The sequence below is a fragment of the Rattus rattus genome, chromosome 9 (assembly GCF_011064425.1).
Source record: "Rattus rattus isolate New Zealand chromosome 9, Rrattus_CSIRO_v1, whole genome shotgun sequence".
Classification (NCBI taxonomy): Eukaryota; Metazoa; Chordata; class Mammalia; order Rodentia; family Muridae; genus Rattus; species Rattus rattus.
Window position 1 is genome coordinate 95,265,341 of NC_046162.1, and position 22,547 is coordinate 95,287,887.

General features: G+C 46.2%; 1 protein-coding gene across 2 annotated transcripts in view; it reads right to left on the bottom strand.

Moving 5' to 3' along the window:
• Abr (ABR activator of RhoGEF and GTPase) overlaps positions 1–22,547 on the bottom strand; it is a 195,890-nt gene that overhangs the window by 143,127 nt on the left and 30,216 nt on the right. The window contains exon 1 of one of the 2 annotated variants that reach the window (XM_032912346.1): positions 4,341–4,522. The exons of the other annotated variant lie outside the window; for it this stretch is intronic. The gene's annotated coding sequence lies outside the window, so the exon portion shown is untranslated. Of the gene's footprint in view, positions 1–4,340; positions 4,523–22,547 lie in introns of those variants that run through there. 2 annotated transcript variants of the gene reach the window in all.

Genomic DNA, 22,547 nt, shown 5'->3' on the forward strand with positions numbered 1-22,547 from the left:
ACAAGGGCGTGCCTTATTCTTGAATAGCACTTTCTGAAGGCATAGAACCCAAGAGGAAGAGAAAACACCCCTGGGTACAGCTATGGGCTACAAACCCTCGAAAGCTGCAGCACTGACCCCTCCCACAATACACCACATGATAAGCCACAGGGATTTTCCTGCCGGCCACAGCCCCTCATCTCCACATCCGGTGCTGACTCTGAGGAGGCCATGGATATATGTTTCTATGTGAGTCACATACATTTGCATACATTTCACATTTTTATCTACAAAGGCTTGAGCAAGCTATTTTCAGCATCTTTTTCTAGCTAAAACGTCGCAGTTGCTTGTTCTCCATGTAGATGTTATAGTTTGCTTTATTCTACATTCTGTCCAGTCTTGCCCGGGACTGTTCCCTCCACAACACAGTGTAGTGAACAGAGACAATCTTGCAGGCCACAGTGCTAATACCGGACACTGAATACTTGGTGCTTGTGGCTTAGATCTTTTCCACAAGGATGATCTCTCGATGAGCACTACTGTTAATTTCCTTTCCTTCTTTTCTTATCCTCCATGTTTTCCCCCAGAACCCAGGACCACACCCATGCACTCTACCACAAAGCTGTATCTCCAGGTCTCCTTTTACCTTGAGACAACGTGGCCATTTGAATGAGTATGGCGCCCACAGGCTCATATATTCCAACACTTGGTTCTTGGTCAGTGGAATTGTTTGGGAAGGATTAGAGAATATGGTCTTAGAGGAGGTGTCATGGGAGGCTAACATTGAGATTAAGAGCTAAGACTAGAGACCTGTGTTACCAAGCACAGCTCTTATTTTGTTAATTTTCCAAATGAGAAAACTAAGGCACAGCTCAGTGATCCAACCAGATAGTGTGGGCTGGGATCCTATGCATGCCACCTCACTGTCAGGTCACTGATAATCCAAGTCACTGAAGGCACCTGGAAATCTTTGCTGGTCCATGAGTGTAAGACTGTCTGCTAGGAAGTCCTTACAGTTCCATTCCATAGCCACCTGCCCACCGGTTGTCTAACAGTTTCCTCCAAGACTGAAACATTCCATCCTGCTGGGAAGCTTACCTTAAGCAGGAAGGTAAACCACTTTATAACAGTTTCAGGAAGTCCCAGAAACTGACAAAACTCACTAGGCTCCTCCTTGCCAGAGTAAGCAACAAGAGCTGAGACTCAGACAGAAGGAAGATATGCTGCAAAGAACACTCGGACCAGTCCAGCTAGAAGAAGGAGAAGCCAGCAGAGCTGCTAAAAGAGGTTTAGACCAGACTCATTTGGAAAGGACACTCCAACTTTTTGAGCTCCTTAAAGGCTATGCAGTGTGCTCCAGGTTTCCCAGCCTTGTGAACTGTCGCCCTCGCTCAGGTGGGACTTGATGATGTAGCTGTCTTTGAGTCATTTCTGCTCTTAATAAAACCATTGGATCACCAAGGTGGATTTTGATGATCTCCACCACACCCCCGTCCCCCATTCAGCTAAGTGCCTGGATGTACAGATGGGTGGAGCACTCAAAGCACTGATCAGCACTGGATGCACCACTTCTGCCAAGCCCCTAGTAGCCATTCTGTCCAGTCCTACGGACCAGCATTCTCCATATCCCTAACCTGTGCTCTCAGCTTATCCCCATCTCCATAGTTACACAACCTTGAGTTGAGGGGCTCAGTGGAAGAGAGATATACCCCATTCTGAAGACCAGCAGCTCTCCCCTTTATTCTCAGGGGTGTATTACTCATTGCCTCTCTAACAGCCAGCTCTCAAGTCTACCAACTACTTGGCCAGGAGGCAAAATCAGCGATGTTACATATATAACTCCACTCTTCTTCCTTTCTCAGCTTTGCTGTGTACCACAGGAAGGACACAAAAGTCTCTGATAACCCAGTGGTCACTGCTAGCAAAACAAATGAAAGAGTCTCTATTGCTGGGGCCAAGCAGGACACATCAGTGTATGTAAACTTCCAAAAGTGCTATTTCAGCAATGTGACCTCACACATACCAGGTATTTGCCAAAAGCTCGGCTGACTGGCACTCAAAGCCAGGTGTATCAGTCAGTGTACACGCACCTGTGATTCCAGCCACTCTGAAGGCTGAGGAGTTCAATTCCTGCCCTACCTCCCCTCCCCCCAAAAAAGCTGAGGAGAGGAAACTGCAGTTGGGATGTAATACATGAGAATGAACTAGTAAAATGCAGATGATGGGCTGGCAAGATGGTGCTTTTTTCCAGAAGACCCAGGTTGATTTCTAGCATCCACATGCCAACTTAAACCATCTCCAACTTTGGTTTCCAGGGGATCTGACACCCTCTTCAGGACTCTGCAGGCGCTAGACACATGCACAAAAATGCACAGATATATATGCAGGCAAAACACTCATAAAATATAAAAAATATTTTAAAATAAATGGAGCCATCAAAATTAGTAATAGCAAACACTGATTGATGCCTAACTGCCAGGTACTGTTCTATAAGCTCCTCATGCTTCTTCTGATCTAATCCTCACAGGAAGCAAGCAAGATAGGTGCTCTACTAGCTCCATTTCACAGACCAAGAAATGGAGGCACAGAAAGGCTAAGCCACTGGCCAGCCAGCAGATGATGACACTTGAAAATAAATCATGTCTGGACCTAGAGTCCGCGTGTATAGTCCTATACTGGCCTAGGAATGAACAGATACATAAACGAAGCGTTTAGCCCAGGGAAGGAGAAATTGGAGCTACATGAAAAGGCAAGATGGGGGGCTGGAGAGGTGGCTCAGTGGTTAAGAGCACCGACTGCTCTTCCAGAGGTCCTGAGTTCAAATCCCAGCAACCACATGGTGGCTCACAACCACCCGTAATGGAATCCGATGCCCTCTTCTGGTGTGTCTGAAGACAGCTACAGTGTACTCATATACAAAATAAATAAATAAATCTTTAAAAAAAAAAAAAGAAAAGGCAAGATGGTGTCATTCCAGAACTCCCAGGGGCCACCAATGAGGAAGTAAAAAGAGAACTGTTTCCCACAGAAAACCACATCTACAACAGGTCAGGTGACCCCTCAGACAAGCTGGAAAGCAATCCAATGACAGTGTGTTAGGCCAGATCCTGACCCTCTGCTTGCCTGCCTAAGGCCGGGCTCACGCTTTCCCAACTTTAGTTTTCCCAGGTGCAGAAGATAATACCCAGGCAGATCAGGTAGAGGACCTCCTGGTATCTTATTAGCCCTGAAAGACTGTAAACTTGGCTTTCTCAGAGATCCTGAGGTAGGCTAGTGCTTTGTTTCCTGGTGTGTACTTGTATGTGTGTGGTTGGGTTTTTGTTTGCTTTCCCTTTGTTTTTTTTTGACATAGAGTCAGTCTCACGATGTAGGCCTGGCTGGTCTTGAACTCACGGAGAAGTGCTGGGATTAGAGGCACGTGTGTCGCCATGCCTGGCAGGTAGCCTGTTCACTCCCTACTTCATTTCCTTTCCCTTGGTAGAGCAAAGCAGCATTCACTGGTCTCAGAATTCATCTTCAGTTCTAAGGTCTGGAAAGAAGAAAGTTCCCAGAGCCATGGAAGGGCTCAGTAGGTACAGTGCTCACTGCCAGGTCTGAGAACACCATGAGTTCATCCTTGGGGCTCACATGGTAGGCATCAGACGCCCCACAAATTGTCCTCTGATTTCTCCTGACCTCCACATATGTGCTGTGGCACTCATCCCCCACCCCTACCCCGTGTGTATGTGTGTGTGTGTGTGTTTCTCTCTCTCTCTCTCTCTCTCTCTCTCTCTCTCTCTCTCTCTCTAACATAATAAATGAATAAATGTAGATTTAAAATAATTTAAGAAGAAAATTCCCCAGGCCAGGCATCCAACGAGTTGCCTGTCAGAGAGACAGCTTGGCCCAATATTCTGTCCTTTACTCTTCTCCCTCCCCCTTTCCACCCTCTTAGCTTTTCCAGAAGAGAGTGAGATCTACAGACAACAGAAACTACCGTCAAGTGCCCCCATCTCATTTCCCTGTGTATGTTTTGTCATCTTGAGTCATGGTACCCCTGACAAGGTGTAGGCAGAGAACTACATTCACACTCTAGATGCTTTCCTCATATCAATACCAGGACAATACCCAAGGACAGACAGCAGCAGGGACATGCCACACACACACATTCCCCAGGCCTGATCCACATAGCCAGACACCAGAAAGGTGTCATGGTAGAGCAGCTGGCTTAGACGAGGCTAATCAAAAGCCATTGGAGGAGACCTTCAAGAGTGACCTCAACTAACAATGTGTAGCCCTCACTACCCAAGGGTCAACTTTTCCTACAGTCACTAAAAAGACCCCGCCTCAGAGTCTGGAGCCTCCCCCTTCAATTTACTTACCTCTGAGTCCCCATCAGTATTTGGAAAGATACCACCTGAAGAAGACACAGGAATTCTCAAATCCCAATAATCCGGTCACCAAATCCAAAGGCTCCAATCTCCTTAGCTCCAAGGCAGCAGAATCAAGTCCAGCAGAGGTCAGAGCTCACAGCCGGCCCTCTGTCCTCCTGTGGTCCTCACTGCCCGGAAGCTGGCTGTGCTTCCCACTCTGCAGATGCATCCCAGCTCCAAACCTGCATGCCAGGGCTCTGACGCCACCTTCCCGGCTGGCCCAGTCCTCTTAGGCTCAGGAGCTGTTGCAGTGACTTAGAGCCCTCCAGGAGATGGACTCAAAACCCAGGAAGGCAAAGGCAACGAAGCCACTGACCCTGGACAGTCCTGAGAGAGTCCTGTTCTACAGATTTAAGGCTCCAGCCCCAGGCTATGTGGCAGTGTCTCTTTAAGATCAGGCCTCTTTTAAGGCAACTTCTCTCTGCAGTCAATTCCTGTTACTACTGGTCCTGCGGCAGAGAACAGGAACTCTCGGGTGCCATCTGGTGGTCAGAGTGACACCTCAGCCGCACGAGGTGTTCTAGATAGGCAGCCTCCAAGGACTTGGACTCAAATCTCAGCTTTCCCACCGGACTTTATCTAGGGCTGCAGGTAACCATTGTGAGCAGAGTCTGAGAAAGCCAGAAGAACAAGAATAGTGTGGGCAGAATACTCTCCTGTCGGACAAACCCTCCAAGAACATCTCTATTTTTTTAAGAATAGTTTTTATTTTTACTTATGTATATGCTTAAGTATCTATCTGGAGGTATGTGTGTGTATACCTGCATGTGCGTGCGTGCGTGCGTGCGTGCGTGCGTGCGTGCGTGCGTGCGTGCGTGCGTGCGTGCGTGCGTGCGTGCGTGCGTGCGTGTGTGTGTGCCCGTATACAGCCACACGCATGCACCCTTGGAGAACAGATTCCCTTGGAGCTGGGAGCTACAAGCAGTTGTAAGCCTAGTGACATGAAGGTGTTGGGAACTGAACCAGGTCCTATAAAGGAACAGCAAGTGCCCTTAACTGAGAAGCCATGTTCCAGCCCCTCCAGTAACATCTTTTTTATTCTTGTTTGTTTGTGTTTTTTTTGTTTTGTTTTGTCTTTGTTTTTTTGAACTAGGATTTCTTTGTGTATCCTTGGCTGTCCTGGCACTCACTCTATAGACCAGGCTAGGGTCTTGTTGTTACTGTTCTTGTTTTCTTTGGTTTTCGAGACAGGGCTTCTCTGTGTAACAGCCCTGGTTGTCCTAGAACTCACTTTGTAAACCAACCGGGCCTCTAGCTCTGAAAGATCCCCTGCCTCTCCTCGCGGCTCAGAGCCTAATGGAGAGAAAGTGAGAAAGAAGGAGGCAGGGAGCAAGGCAGTAAGAGTTGTCAAGGGGTTGGGGATTTAGCTCAGTGGTAGAGCGCTTGTCTAGGGAAGCGCTGGGTTGGTCCCCAGCTCCTAAAAAAAAAAAAAAAAAAAAAAAAAAAAAAAGAGTTGTCAAGGGTCTGTTGGTTTGAGAGGCCCAGGCTCATTAGGCTGATGTCACCGACCTGATGCTCTGATGGAAGTCTCCCTGCATCTCAAAGCCACAGACAGCGTGCTGTAAGAGAACTCTCACATGCCATCCCCTTCTTCCTAAGGCACACTTATGGCAGTATCTGGAGAAAGGCACATTATTCTCTACCACCCCCATCTCTCTTTTTAGCAACATTAGGGACCAAACTCTGGGTCTTGGGCATGCTAAGCAGGTGTTCTTCCACTGAGCTATACAAACTCTAACCCCATTGTTATTTTCATAGCCTGTCAGGCCCCATGGCCCGTCCTGCATACCCCTTTGGATAACTTCACATGCACACTCCAACTCCCTGCTCCTTCCTGCAGGTGCCTGACAGTACTTCCTGCACAAGATGATATCGTTAGTACCTTAGGGTCTTACTGCTGTGAAGAGACGTCATGACCAAGGCAACTCTTATAAGGACAACATTTAATTGGAATTAGCTTACAGATTCAGAGGTTCAGTCCATTATTATCAAGGCAGGAGCATGGCAGCATTCAGGCAGGCACAGTGCAGGAAGAGCTAAGGGTTCTACATCTTCATCTGAAGGCTGCCAGCAGAATACTTGCTTCCAGGCAACAAGGATGAGGGTCTGATAGCCCACACCCACAGTGACACACCTACTCCACAGGACCACACCTTCCAATCCTGCCACTCCCTGAGCCGAGCATATACAAACCATCACCGCTGGTTAAAATGTTCTGTCCTCAAGGCAGTAGAGTTGACTTAGTGCTTAAGAACACTTGTTGTTCTTGCAGAGGACCTGGCTTCAGTTCCTAGCACCTACATGGTGGTTTACAAATATATGATCCAGGGGATCTGATATCCTCTTCTGACATCTGTGGCACCAGGAGGTACACAGACATACATACAGGCAAAACACCCATACACATAAAATATATCTTTAAATAAAGTTAAAGAAAATGCCCTGCTCCTATTCTGGCGTGGTGGCACATACCCATTACTGCTGCACGTGAGAGGCTGAAACCAGAAGACCACAGTAAGCACAAGGCCAGCCTGACTGACTTAAGACCCTGTCTCAGGAAAACAAATCCCAACACTGCTTCCTCCACTCTGCCTGAGCATCTCCTACTTACATTATGGTGTTAAACTGAAATACCACTGTTTCTAAGAGACTTTCCCTAACAACCAAGCCAGGGAGACCCGCTTCTCTCTCTCTCCGATTCCTTAGTGCTCTTTAAAAACTATTCAGGCCCTGGAAAGACGGCTCGGAGGTTAAGGGCACTGGCTGCTCTTCCAGAGGACCCAGATTTGACTCCCACCACCCACATACCCACATGATGGCTCACTATCATCTGTAACTCCAGTTCCAAAGGATTCAGCATCCTCTTCTGGCCTCCAGGGGCACCAGGTACATGTGGTGTCAAGACATACCCACAGGCAAAACTCCCATATGCCTAAAATAAAAGCTTTAAAAAAATGTAATACCATTCAGGGCCTTCTCTTACTAGGCAGTGAGCTCTCTTTTCAGCAAACCCTAGCATGTTGTTCAAATGGTGGATCAAATGACCGAATGGTTCCTGGCTACTAAGAGCCTGGAATTAAGCAGTATAGGTATTTAGCTATCTGGGTTCCACCAACTGGAAATAAACTGTCTGGGCTGGATGGTTGACATGTGGCCACATCCTCTGAAATGACTCCAGAGGAACCTAAAATCAGATTTGGGGCAGGACAATTGCTGCTCTAATTATTCTCTAACTGCTCACACGAAGCCCCAACTAAGAACTCCCCAATGCACAGCCTCCCCCGCTAAGCAGCCAACATTCTATGCTGCGCTCTTTTTCACCCAATCAGGTTCCAACATAGAAATAAAATAGAAACCTAGAAAAGATTCAGCCCACTAAGGGAATTTCCATCGCCGAAGCCGGAGTCCTTCTCCTAGACCTGTCCCAAATCTGCAAGGTAATTTGGTTTGGGAGTAGAGAAGTGAACTGTTGCTTTCATGGAAGAACATAACCTCTCGAGGCAGCCTGTTTGGCCTGAGACCTCTACTCTCTGTAGGGTGGAAACCCTGGACTCTGTGGAAGAAGATTCAGTTTGCTGGGGTGATGTTGAACTGCTTTACCTAGGCTAGAGCTGGAAGCACTCCCCACCCCGCCCCAGAGTTGACTTAACAATGTGGTCACATCCCTCGAAGTCCTTTAACAAGGTATACTAGAAACCTGCTTTTCAGCTCAGTAATGGGAAAAGTTGGGGAACCTGCTTCTGGTCTCCTGCCCACTCAAGGATCTAGTTTGAGCGTCTACAGGCAGTCTGATTAACAGTGGGAGGACAGGGCTAAGGAGACCTTCTGTAATGCTGTATGCCTGGATGCCCGGGGACTCTTGAGTGAACCATAAAGTTCCAGAAAATGTAGGACTCACCTAGTCTGTTGGAAGCCTGCAATGTTTCATTTATTGAGCCTTTACCACAGAAAATTACCTGAGGATATCAGGGTCCATATTCCAGGGGTGTGTGTGTGTGTGTGTGTGTGTGTGTGTGTGTGTGTGTGTGTGTGTCTGACTGACTGACTGGGTGTTACAAAGGTTGGTACAGGATTTCATGCATGCTAGGTAAGTAAGCACTCTATTACTGAGCTATATCCTCACTCCCCCAGGGGTTTAATCTGATGTTCTTGCCATTTCCTATTTCCTCCCCTGCTACCTAGTAAGGCCGTTCTGGTGTATTTTACTCACTTTAGGTCCTATCTTTCCTCTCCTGTGCTATGGTTTGAATATGATCTGTGCCCTCATGCTCATGATCAAGTCTTATCTGTAAAATCATATGTTAAAAGTATTAGGAGGGTAGACACTTAGGACCTCTGCAAGAGCAATACACACCCTTAACAACTAACTGAACCATCTCTTCAGCCCTGAGTTTGGTTCCCAGCACCTGCATGTGAAAGCCCAAACCACCTGTAACTCCAGCTTACACCCTCTTCTGGCCATTTAGATATTTCTGCATGCACACACAGAGACAGAGAGAGGAAGGGAGAGACAGAGAGGGAGAGACAGAGAGAAGTGGCAGATGGACAGAGACGGAGGGACAGAGACAGAGAGACATATACCTATATAAGCCTTTTTCAGAAACTCAGTCTGCGTGTGGTCTTTTGAACTAGGACTTTGCTTTGTCTTCCTGTTTGTTTGCAGTGTTGGGATTGAACTCAGGGGCTCGCACTGCAGACAATCTTTCTGCCAAGTCCGAAAGAGAGAACTTTGGGGGAATAATTAGGTCATTAAGGGAGAGCTACACGATTGAATCCCAGTGGCTTTATGAAAAGAAGGAGAGCGTGAACGTGGAGAGAGATGTACATCTGCTCTGCCATGATGTCATCAGAACCTGGCCTGCGCTGTTTGGACTTCTGACCTCCAAAGCTGTAAGGCAAATAAAGCTTGTCTTTATAACGTTGTCTGCCTCCAGAACTTTATTATAGCAATGAAAGGCCAATGAGAAGACTGGAACAATAACGTGACAACCACAAATATGTACGCTTGTTTTGCCAGTGATGCGGGAAACAGTTTATATATGCAAAGACATCCAGCTACCATAGTAACCCAGGGACTCTCCGGAATCCATGCCCCTGTCCCTCACCCTTCTTTCTCACACGCCTGCACATGTCTCTCTTTGGCAGGAGGGAAAGAACATTAAACTGAGCATACCCCGGAACTGAAGGCTGGAAAAGTTACTCATTATCTCTTCAGATGCCCTAAAGTCCTACAGAAGACAGGGTCTTTGGATGCTGAAGAGGTGGCTCAGTAGTTTAGGGCACTGCCTGCTCGTTCATGGGATCTGGGTTCAATTCCACATGCCAACATGACACTACACAACTTAACTTCAGTTTCAGGGGATCTGATGATGCCTTCTTCTACCTGTGGAGGGGCCTGCACATAGGGTGTATGGACACACATGCAGACAAAACACGCATACACATAAAATTAAAATAATAATTTTTTAAATGCAGGGTTTATTTGCCCATTATATTTGTGATTATAGGTTTGAAACATGCCTGAAAATACTAAAGAGGCCAGACAATGCCTGGTGGACCCAGAGAGTACCTGGACAGTATGTTTTCGGTTCAGTGGTCACCATTTCCAACTGGGATGATATCCAACACCTCTGTCTTAGGGTTTCTATTGCTTTGATGAAACACCATGACCAAAGCAAGTTGAGGAGGAAAGATTTTCTTTGGTTTATACTTTCACAACGTAGTTCATCACTGAAGGAAGCCAGAATAGGAACTAAAACAGAGCAGGAACCTGGAGGCAAGAGCTGATGTAGAGGCTCTACTCAACATACATAGCTTACTTAGCCTGCTTCCTTATAGAACCCAGGGCCATCAGCCCATGGATGGTGCCACCCACCATGGGCTGTGCCCTTTCCCATCAATCACTACTTAAGAAAATGCCTTTGGGGTTGGGGATTTAGCTCAGTGGTAGAGCGCTTGCCTAGCAAGCGCAAGGCCCTGAGTTTGGTCCCCAGCTCCGGAAAAAAAAAAAAAAGAAAAGAAGAAAAAAGAAAAAAAAAAAGAAAATGCCTTTACAGCCAGATCTAACGGAGGCATTTTCCCAACTGAGGTTCCTTCCTTTCAGATAATTCTAGCTTGTGTTAAGTTGACACAAACTATCCAGCACACCTTCTAAAGGAAGTAGCATTTGAATTAAGACCTCCCTGGTACAAATAAAGGAGTGGAGAGGCAAAGCATTCTGGGAAAGAGGGAGAAGTATAAACGACAGCAGAGGCAAAAATGAAGAACAGACATGGAGGCACATGCCTATAATCACAGACACCTGGGAGACTGAGGCAGGAATCACTTGTGCTCAGAGTTAGAGACCAGATTGGGCAACTCTGTGAGATATTGCCTGTTTAAAAAAAAAAAAATGGGAGAAAAGTCACAGGTATAGTTCACTTGGTGAAGTTCAAGCCAAGCATACAGAAAACCCTGGATTTGAGCCCCAGCACCATATAAAATCAAGTGTGCTGGTATACACCTGTAATCCGAGCACTTGGTGGGTAAAGGCAGGAAGAGCAGAAGTTCAGGTTAATCCTCTGTTATATAGAAAGCTGGAGGTAAGCCTGAGAAGCAGACAGACAAGGAAGAAGAAGAGGAAGAACAAGGATGGGAGAGCGACAATGAGTGCCTGAAGAGGACATGCTATTTAACAGTGTTGCCTTAGCATGAACTTAGAGGCCTGTGGTGGTCTGAATGAGAATGAGTCCCATAGGCTCCTGTTTGAATACTTGGTCCCTGGGGTGGAACTGTTTGGGAAGGATTGGAGGTGTGGTTTTGTTGGAGGAGGTGTGTCACTGGAGGTGGGCTTTAAGCTTCCAAAACCCTACACCAATCTCATTTAGCTCCCCTTGCCTCATGGTTATTGCCTCAAAGTGCAAGCTCTCAGCTGTTACTCCAGCCCCATACTCCCTGCCATGATCTTCCCATACCCATCCTCTTGAGACTGTAAGTCCCTCACAAACTAGTTCTTCTACAAGTTACCTCAGTCATGGTGTTTTGTCACAGCAATAGAGAAGGAACTACAACAAAATCAACAGAATTCACAGCTCTTCTTAGGAGAGGCCTGACCTCTCCCTCTTCAATGCATGCCTGACCTAAGAGCAGTTTCCCCTATTCAGTTACTGAAAAGCCCTTTAGGTAATGTGTCTCCAGTGTCACCAAGATTTATGTCCTGGACACCGTGACTATGGTAAACACATTGCTTTCAGCTTTTTAGTATGTGACACCCCTTGTGGAAGACAGAATCATTTCCCCACTTTGACGAAGAGGTTCTGGGTCATACTTCCAGCAGAGCGTAGAGTGAAGCTCACACTGTGGTCTGGCTGACACTGGTAATCACTGGAGAGAAATTGTACTTCAGGCAGCACAGGCAGAGGATGCTGATACGGATTTATCAACATGGCTTTTATATGATTTCTTTCTCTTTGATTTTCTGACAGTTCCAGGCATACATACCATGTATATGATTATATTCATTTCCCACAATCCCCTGTTATCCCTTTTCCTTTTCCTCTGCACACATTCTTCCTCCTGTCTCGTACCCCAGTGCTACATCATTTAAGAAAATGATACCACTGTGCAGAAACCATTAACAACCAATAGCACCTCAGGATGGGATGAGGCCTCATGGGCACCTCTTCTCTCCATGATGGCTGTGCAGATATATACTGCTGCTGTGTGCTCATGACTACGGTGGCACTCCTTCCAAGCTGGCTTCAAATCTGCAATCCTCCTGCCTCAGCTTCAGTTACTGAAAAGCCCTTTAGCTAATATGTCCCCAGGGTCACCAAGATTAATGTCTTAGACACCGTGTCTAGGATTACAGGATGTGCCTCCATGTCCTGCACCAGCAGAGAGTTCTTAAGCTGTTTGTCGAGGGAACTAGCAGGGCTGGAAAGGAACAAAGAAAGATTTCCATGTTTTCTCCTTAAAATGAAACTCTGGGGTCAGCCTGTGCCTGGCGGGTCCCTGCTGGTAAGGGCACTTAATGACTTTGAGCTAACTAGACTCCAGACATCTCTCTTATATAGGCAGCCCAAACCTGACATTGGCTCAACTAAGAAAGAATTATGAGTAAAAATGTTTCCTTTTTTGTTACTGGAGATAGAATCCAGGATCACTATGTACATGTTCTACCAATGAGCCACACTGTCAGTCCTCGTAAGGAACATTTTAGGGTTTTTTATCATGTGCCTGCGTGATGTGTGGGTGGGTAGACAGGTGCCACCATACATTCCAGAGATCAGAGGATGACTTTGGGTGTCAGTTCTCTCCTTCCACTGTAGATTCTGAAGTCATCATGCTTGCACAGCAAACACTTGTGCTGAGCCATCTCACCAGTCCCACAATGAACATTTGAGGAAAGGTGTCTCCAGGGAACACAGGAGGAAACTGAGATAATAGCTCCATATCTTGCCTCACCCAGCCCCCTTCCCAAATTCCATGCCTCTGTTGCCCAAAGCTTGAACTCTCTGGAGCATTCTCTGTTCAGTGCTCTCAATAGGGATGCATGACGTCCTGGGAGAAGGTAACACCATGTGACTCACTTTCACAGCCATGCTTCTGAGAACATGCCACACAAGAACTGGAGGCACAAAGGCTGAGGCATTTCAGTTCCCTTGCAGAGCCATCTGGGCAGGAGCAATTATTAAGGTGGATAATTCAGAGCAATCAGGACGCAGGCCCTGCCTGATGGGCTCACGGGTGATGAGACAAACAAAACCCCGGTGGCTCTCAAATCTGCCCCTGCCTGCCTCTGCCAGGGCAGTCCAGCCGGATGCCCAATTTTAATCTCACAGGCAGAGGACAGTACAACCCTGGCCTCTTGACCACTCAGATAATTTAAGCTCTCGGGCCTCCTCAGACACAGACATGACTCAGAGGAAACCTGGCTCCCTTCTCAAAACCCAACGTCTTCTAGACAACTCATTGCCCAACTCTCTATGTGCCACACTTGATTATCTCCCAGTTTCCTATTTCTGTGTGATTGTGCAAGCTTCTCTCCTAGGAAGCCACGTGTTTATCACATGACGGTAGCCACAGGCCACCAGCAGAGGGAGGGAGGATGCTGGGAAGTCTCCTTTCCTGGATCCCATTCTAGTTCAAAACTGTGGGTGGTGTCTTTCCATAGCCAGCATCCTTAGCTTCGGCTCCCCTGGGGGAGCAGCATAGGCAGTTCAGACAGTTCCAAAGGCAGTTCCTAGGTTCCTTTCCTTTACATACTCCGTTGCACCTGGGCTCCAAGCCTTCTCTTCCCCTCAACCTCTAACTGCTGGGGCAAATGTTCCTTAAGACCATGAGATCAAAGCATTCTGCGTCTGAAGAGACAGGGACATGTGCTGTTGTTGCATCTGGCTGATTAGAGCCTCAATGCTTGGGTCAGTTCTTCAGGGGGAGAGCGAAGCTGTTTTTCACTAGGGTTTCGGGGTTGTTTAAGTAAAAGAGACACTCTTTGTCTCCCGCCACAGTTAAGTCAAGAAGAGGAAGCTGCCACAGAGATGTTCACTCTCTCGAAGCCACACACACAGCTGCACACGTACATAGGCCACACTTCCTTCCAGTCCTGACAGGAACTTGACTTCTGCAAAGACCACTAACCCCAACACCAGTACCCATGGGCACATCTGGCCACAGCTGAGCTGCTGAAGATTTCCAGGACCAAAAAAGGAAGAGATTCTTCTCTTGCCAAAGAGTATGATGGCCCCCAAGACACAAACAAGCTGACTTTCCATATGACTCACCTGGTTCTACAAGCAAAATAGGTGTGCAAGCACAAGACACCCTCGTTCCCTACCCAGACCCTCATTCTTCTAAGCAAGCCACCGAAGGTGCAAAAAGGGCTTAGAAAGTATCAGGGTTATAAATGCCTTGTTTTGGAAAACAAAACCCATTTCCAACTCTGCAAGTGTCAGGGACAGTGAAAGGGGGACTGATGGATAAAATGTATCAAGGTCCTGCCACCAAGAACACCCAAGCTGCTGGCTCAGAAGCCACACCACAATTAGCAGCGTGTCGTTTGCTCATTCTATACACATTTCATGTATCACTGGGAGGCCACAGAGAGTATGAAGTATATAGGCTATTTTTTTTTTTGGTATTGTTTTTCATTTTTGTGGTGTTGTGGGTTTGTGCTTTTGACAAATGCTCTACTGCTGAGCTATACATCCAAGCCCCTTATTTTATTCTTGCTTTTTTTTTTTTTTTTTGTATGTATGTAGATGTGCACACAGAGGTCAGAGGACAACTCTTAGGAGTTGGTTCTCTCCTGCCACCTTGTGGGAACCAAGGACTCATGTATCAGGCCAACAGGCAAGTGCCTCTATCCTCTGAGCCACCTCAGGACACCCCATCCATAATTGTCTTAACTGCATGTTTATATAGCAATTTAATTTTCTCTGTTGTAAAGGTCACTGAGTCACAATAAAAATTCCTTTTGATGGGGGCTGGGAATGCAGCTCAGTAATAGAGCTTGCTTAATACACATGAAGCCCTACCACTGGGGGGGGGGAGGGTCTTTTAGACACTAAAAGCAAACTGTGACTCAAATGCACCACCCCACTCAGTACACAACAGAGTCGGTGCACACTTGAAGTGGTTCTGCAGACAGCCCTGGAGTGTCTCAGCCTGATCACTGGTCCATCCATCATCCTTCATTTTTCTCCTACCATCCTATTCCATCAGGCAAGGTGATTTCTACCTGAATGAGAAATGACCTCACTTTGTTCAGAGCCTGTGTGGCCACAAACACAAAAACAAGACCATGTGTGGGAACTCTAGTTTGCTTACAGCATAAGATGTGTCTGGTCTCTTTGGGGTGAGAAGTATTGCTGGATTCTCAATGCTGTCTGGGGTCACAGGGGATAAGGTCTGAGTTGTAGTGTTCCCTGATAAGAAGCCAAGAGCTATTCTTTTTTTTTTTTTTTCCTTTTTTTTTTTCTTTTTCTTTTTCTTTTTTTTTCGGAGCTGGGGACCAAACCCAGGGTCTTGCGCTTGCTAGGCAAGCGCGCTACCACTGAGCTAAATCCCCAACCATGCCAAGAGCTATTCTTGATGGAGCCTTAACTATTCCTTCCTTTGGGTTCAAAGTTCAAAGTTTTAGCATTTAATTGGGGGAAAGCCTTCTGTTATCTGCTTGTCAAGACTATCAACTTACCCCAAGAAGGGCTGTATCAGGGCATTAGTTTTTCAGCAGTAGAAAGAGAGAGAAAGGTACAGGAAATATTGCTATGAAAAAGGCATGGCCCACCACACAAACCTCAGTACTAACCCAAGGGGGAACAGAAGGTAGAGATGCCTTTCAGACTGTCACTCTGTGGTACACACAGGAACACACAGGAAGTGACATCACATGCACAACACCCTCAGGTTGACTAGGCTCTTAGTGGTCGAGATGAGATGAGATGACACTAAGGAACTTTATGTCTTCACATTTCCAACACATTCTGGGCACAGTCATTGGGAAACTCTGGGAGAGAGAACCTTGAGCTTCTAGTTAGTGATTCCAATTGGCTGCAAACTTCATAAGCATTTCCAATTTTATCTTATTTTACCTGTTAAAGACAGGGCCTCGCATAGCCCAGGCTGGCCTCAAACTCATGATCCACCTGATTCTTCCTCCCTAGTTCTAGAACTGCAGGCATATACTTACTTACTTACCTACTTACTTACTTTATTTTTTTATTTATTTAAAAGTCAGGGTCTCATTATGCTGCTCTGATAGGCCCAGAACTCACTATGTAGATCAGGCTGGCCTCAAATTCCAGAGATCTGCCTGTCTTTGCCTACCAAATGCTGCTTTTAAAAGCGCCTGTCACTACACTCAAACAGGTATACACTACCTCAACCAGCTCAGGATTCTGATTTCAGAAGTCTCCACCAACACAGCTACCCAAGTTCTACAGCGGTGAAAGAGGCCTTGTCTAAGCCAACTCACATGTGACAATGAGGTATAGGACACACTTGCCAGGAGGACTCAATATTGCTAGTGTGGCCACTGATAAAGCTTCACTAATAGCCTGGGAATGCCAGAGCCCAGTTTGTGCCAGACATCTGGCATCTTGTTAAAATGTTCCTTCCCCCATCCTCACTCCCAAGTCAGGAATTTACAATCCTTGTACCAAGGTAAAAACTGTTACTTTCTGTAATCTTAAAAGCAGGTGCAGCAGGTGCAGCTGATTGGTATGAGAGTCCAGTCCATTGTGGATGGGGACTTCTTGGGGTAGTGGCCTGAGTTCTATAAGCAGGTCAAGCAAGCCATTAGGAGCAAGCCAGTAGGTAGAATTCCTAGATGGCCTCTGCATCAGCCCCTGCTTCCAGATTCCTACTCAGTTCGAGTTCTTGCCTCTGCCTTCCTCAATGAACTGTAAGTCAGGATATATAAGCCAAAGAAACCCTTTCCTCTCCCAATTGCTTTTGGTCATGGTGTTTCACACAGCAATATTAATCCTAACCAAGATATCCCCTTCAAAAGTGTCGGGGGAGGCTGGAAGGATTAAGGATCAGTGGTTAAGACAGCACATACTGTTCCTGCAGAGAAACTGTTTTAGTGTTTTATTGTTGTTGCAAGACACCATGACCAAGGCAATTCACAGAAAAAGAGGTCATTGGAGCTTACAGCATCAAAGGTTGAGTCCACGACTATCCTGGTGGGGAGCATGGCAGGCAGCAGGCAGGCAGGCAGGCATGGCAGTTGAGCAGTCACTGAGAGCATTCAAATACGTGAGTGAGTCTATGAGGGCCATTCTCATTCAAACCATCCCAGGACCCAACCTCCCAAAATCTGTTGGGTAGCTCACAACCACCTGAAACTCCAACTCCAGGGGGCCTGACCCCTTCTGGTCTCAAGAGTATCTGCACTCACATGCACACAGGCTTGTGTGTATACATGTACACACACACACACACACACACACACACACACACACACACACATACACACACACAATAACAATGCTAGCTGGCTCACTGAAAAATATCTCAGCAACAAAGAGTGCATACTGCTCTAGCAGAGGACCTGAGTTCAATTTCCAGCATCGACATAGGGCAGCTCATAATTGCCTGTGATTCCAGCTCCAAGGGTGTCCAATGCCTCTAGCCTCTGTAAGGACACACTGTACGTGCCACACACACCAATTACAGGTGTCTATGACCATGTCGACAATTCCTTGGGTTTTGTGTAGGGTTTTGTTGAAGCTAGTTACAAACTTGTGAGCCTCTTGCCTGCTGGCCCTTATTAAGTGTATCTCCTTAATTGTTTTGGTATTCAAGAAGATCTAGAACAGTGGCTCTCAACCTGAGGGTCAATGACCCTTTCACAGGGGTCGCCTAAGATCACCAGAAAGCAGAGATTTTGATTGAGATTCATAAAAGTTGCAAAATTACAGTTATATAGCAGTAACTAAAATAATCTTACAGTTGGGGGTCACTATAACATGAGGAATTGTATTAAAGGATCAAAGCATTAGGGAGGTTGAGAGCCTCTGACCTAGAATAAGGAAAAGATCCATCTAGAAAGAATATAATCCCTTCACCTTAAATTCAGACCTGTCATGTTTGAGAGAGGCAAGGGCCTCTTGAGACTGAGAAAGGTCTCTGCAAGATTTCAAAGACAATAAAAGATACAAATTTGAGTTTAGTATAAACTTTCTCAAGAGGTGATTTTCTCCAGGGTGCTAAAGGGGAAGCCCCTTCCCAAGCAGAACAAAATGTGAAATCCAAAGACTTGAAGTGTCTAAATATGTTCAGAGAGAATAGAGAGTAATTTCCTATAAAACTGTAAACTTCGGGGCTGGGGAGGTAAGGGGCTTATTAAAGTGTTTGCCAAGCATGCGTGACACCCTGGGTTCAGCCCCTAGCACCACAGAAATTAGGCATGGTGGTATATGCCTGCAATCCTACACTCCAGAAGCTGAGTCAGAAGGATCAAAAGTTCAATGCCAGGGGCCCATATTGATGTCTCAGGAGTTAGAAACATTTCCTGTTCTTCCAAAAAATCAAGGCTCCGTGTCCAGCACCCACATGGTTGCTCACACGAGGTGCACATACATCCATGCATGGAAAACATTCAAACATATAAAATAAAGTAATCTTTAATTTTTTTAAAAAACTGAATGGTAGTAGTGCACACCTTTAAGCCTAGCACTTGAGGCAGAGGCAGGTGGATCTCTGTGAAGTCAAGGCCAGCCTGGTCTACAGAGAGAGTTCCAGGACAGCTAGAACTACAAATTGAGACTCTGTCTCAAAAAGAAAAAACAAAATACAGAAACAAGGTATTGTCTTCAAACCAAAACCAAAACCAAAAAGGGGGCCTGGAGAGGATGGCTCAGTGTTAAAAAGCACTTGTTGCTCTTATAGAGACCTGGGTTCAATTCCCAGTACTCACAAGGTGGCTCACAACCATCAGGAACTCTATTCTCAAGGGGTCTGACAGCCTCTTCTGACCTCCTCGGGCAACAGGCACATACATGGTGCACAGACATATGTGCAGGCAAAATACCCACACGCATAAAATAAAATAAAATAAAATAAAATAAAATAAAATAAAATAAAATATATATGTAAAATTTTTTGCTTTAACCTTAAAGTTAGAATTAGAGGCTAGCTTGGGAAGTCAGGGGTAGATTTGTTCAATATTATACCACATGCTCATAATGCATTATGTCCTGGATTTGCCCTCTCGCCACCAAACACGTAATTAACTTGGAATAGGCTTGAACATTGTAGTAAGGACATACTTCAAACAGAAGAATTTTTTTTGGTCTTTTGGTTTTTGTTTGGTTTTTATTTAGTTTCTGGTCTGGTCTGGTCTGGTCTGGTTTGGTTTGGTTTTGAGACAGGGTTTCCCTAGTTGTCCTAGAACTCTCTCTATAAATCAGGCTGGCCTCAAATTCAGAGATCCATTTGCCTCTGTCTCTGGACTGGGATTAATGGCACGCGTCACCACACCTCAGTCCCAGAAGAATGTCTCTGATAGCAGATTCAGCTATTCTAGGGCCCACGGTTTACATGCAACAGAAATCTCTGGTACAGTGGCACAGTGGCACATATCTGTAATCCTGGTGGCTTGGAGCCCGAGGATAGGGAAATGGAGGACCTCAGGTTGCAGGCCAACCTGGGGAGCCATATAGCAAATTCAAGGCCAGCTTAGACAATTTACCCAAACTCTGCTTAACTACTAAAAAATGGCATGGAGGGGGCCCAGAGGTAGGGCTGATAGGGATGTTGCCTAGTGGTAAGGTGCTTGCCTAGTGTGTAAAAGCCCTGGGTTCAATCCCCAGCACTACACACACACACACACACACACACACACACACACACACACACACACACACACACAAGAAAACTCTATTTCTAGTACTTGCACTGGACTTCTGTGTGACCACTCATTCTTGGTTGCAAACTGAATGACTATCCAGTTTTCTCTCAGTGAATAGACCTCAAATACAAACAGGCTTTGCCTCTGCCTCACTTCTGTGAACAGGTCTGATTCGCAAGGGGCCCCAGCTCTTGTGTGCTCCCCAGTGTACAAAACACCCTTTTCCTGTTTCCATGTATTGTCTCTCAGTAAATGTTCCATGAAATCTGATGATCCTGGTAGGGAGGGACAGACAACCCATGGTCACCATTCCTAACCTGCTAGATTGTAGAGTTTGGAAACTACAAATTGCTGGTTTAGAGCTAAACTTAGCAAGCCATGGCTAAGTTTCTCCACTTGTCTTGGTCAATGTGGGGTCACTGGGTCAAGGGGGACTCCTTGATATCACCTCCAATCCCAGCAGGGCCAGCAAATGGTTCCTTAGCAAAGTAGCAAGGCAAGGAGGTTCCTTCCGGTCATGAAGGTAAAGGGCCTGCGGCCTTTGAACATAAACTCCTGTACTCACAGTGGGTGACTGAGGGCAAGCAGAATTGCATTCCTTTGCATGCAAGATTAGTCTAGCATCAAATGAGAAGCCCCATTGCTGCACACTTCTGGGGGAAGTGGGGTTTAGATAGTGGTCGAGATGCAAATGCAGGTCCTTCCTAAGAGGCAGCAGAGAAAGGAGATATGACATTGAGGTACTCCTTGACACCTCCCAAGGTAACAGCAGGCCAGCAGCAAGGCATTCCAGGAGGTGCTGACTGAAGTCGGAGATGACACCACACTTAAGCCTTTATTTTGGCTTTAAAATAGAGTTTCATTATCTAGCCTCCAGTGCAAGATGGGCTGCTAAATTCCTAAGCAGAGTCAAGAAAAGAGAAGGCACAGCCCTAGTCTAGCTGCCCAGGGGCAGGGCCAACCCACACTCTCTCCTAGAGCTTGGTGAGCTCTTATCTGAATCTGCAATTCCCCCTAGAGGCTGCTGGAATAAACCATCTTGTATAATCTTCCCTGGAGGACGTTAGGGGAAAAAATGTCTTTGCATGAAACTTAAAGTGGTCCAGCAAAAGAGAAAGGCTAAAATCCAAGCAAGGTTGGCTAGAAATTCAAAGCAGGCAAGGCCATGTCCAGCTCAGGTCTCTGAAAAGAGAGTGGCGCAGGGTTGAAGGACTCAGCTCTGTCCAGTGTCTCTGTCTCAGATCAATCTTAGTTTTTAAGCACTATACTCCTGGGGTGGGGGAGAGAGCAGGGTTGTTAGCGCTCTCCTTCCTTCCTTCCTCATAATCCATGTTAAAACAAACAAACAAACAAACAAACAAACCAACCACAGAGCCCTCAGGCACGGTGATGAGTCTGTAATCCCAGAGCTGGCAGAGGGCTGACCAGCCTACTACGCTACTTGGGCAGCTCCGAGTTGTTGGGAAGTGGATAAAACACATGGCAGCCACACACCACATATTCCTGTGAGCAAGGCTCCTTCATCTGTTTGCAAGAGCTACAGACCATTTCTCAAAAGGGAACCAGATCTTCAAAATGAGAAGATATTACCTCAGGGCTCGGTTTTCTCTTTATAAAGCAGATGTCTAATACAAACCTTTCGCCAGGGTGGCACTGCATCTCTGTTAACCCCAGCATTCTGGAAGCTGAGGCAGAAGGACTGGAGTTTAAGGCCTGGCCCATGCTACACTGGGAGCTCAGGTTAGCCCGGACTCTGTAAAAAGACCTTGCCTCAACAACCAAAACCAAAACTAATTGTCCCCAACGGTTTTGCATAAATCAAACAGTGCGCAAATTAGATACAAATCCTTGTAGGTGTGCCATAAAGGGACAGAATAAAGGATAAACAATGTACAACACACATTAACTTCAAGTTACCTGGGGTGGGAGTGACAGGAATTGAGAACTGACATGTTTTATTCCAAAAATTTTAGTATATATTTGAATATTTTATTCTGAAAATGAGTAACGCAGGTGTTTAGTAAAGGGCTTTTGCCACAGCTGTCAAATGTTCACTTAAAACATTTTTTTTTTTAACAGCCAGGAGGCGTGTGCTTTAGTCCCAGCGCTTGGGAGGCAGAGGCAGCCAGAATTGAGTTCAAGGCCAGCCTGGTCTACAGAGTGAGTTCCAGGACAGCCAGGCCTACACAGAGAAACTCTGTCTCAAAAAACAAAAACAGGGGTTGGGGATTTAGCTCAGTGGTAGAGCGCTTGCCTAGGAAGCGCAAGGCCCTGGGTTGGGTCCCCAGCTCGAAAAAAAAAAAAAAAAGGACAAAAAAAAAAAAACAGTTTAAATTATTTTATGTGCATGGGTGCTGTTCTTGCATCTATGTCCGTGCACATGCGTATGTATGTGGTACCCAAGAAAAGCAGAGAGGGTGTCAGAGCCCCAGGAACTGCAGTTACAGGTGGTGGTGAGGCTCCATGTAGATCTGTAGATGCTGGGAACTGAATCTAGGTCCTTTGGAAGAACAACCAATGTCTTTTTATTTGTTTGGTTTTGGTTTTGGTTTTTCCTCTGTGCAGCTTTTGGCAGTCTTGAAACGCTATAGGCCAGATGGACCTCAGAGGTTCACCCACCTATGCCATGCTTGGATTAAAGGAGTATGCCACCACTGCCCAACACGGCCAATATTTTAACCACCACTCCAGCTCCACTAATGCATTTTAAAATTAGCTTTCTTTAAGTGAGGGTCAGGAGAAAGAGCACACGAAACAGTATGAGGGAGAATGCACATACGTGTAGGTGCTCCCAGAAGACAAGAACCGTACCAGCTCCT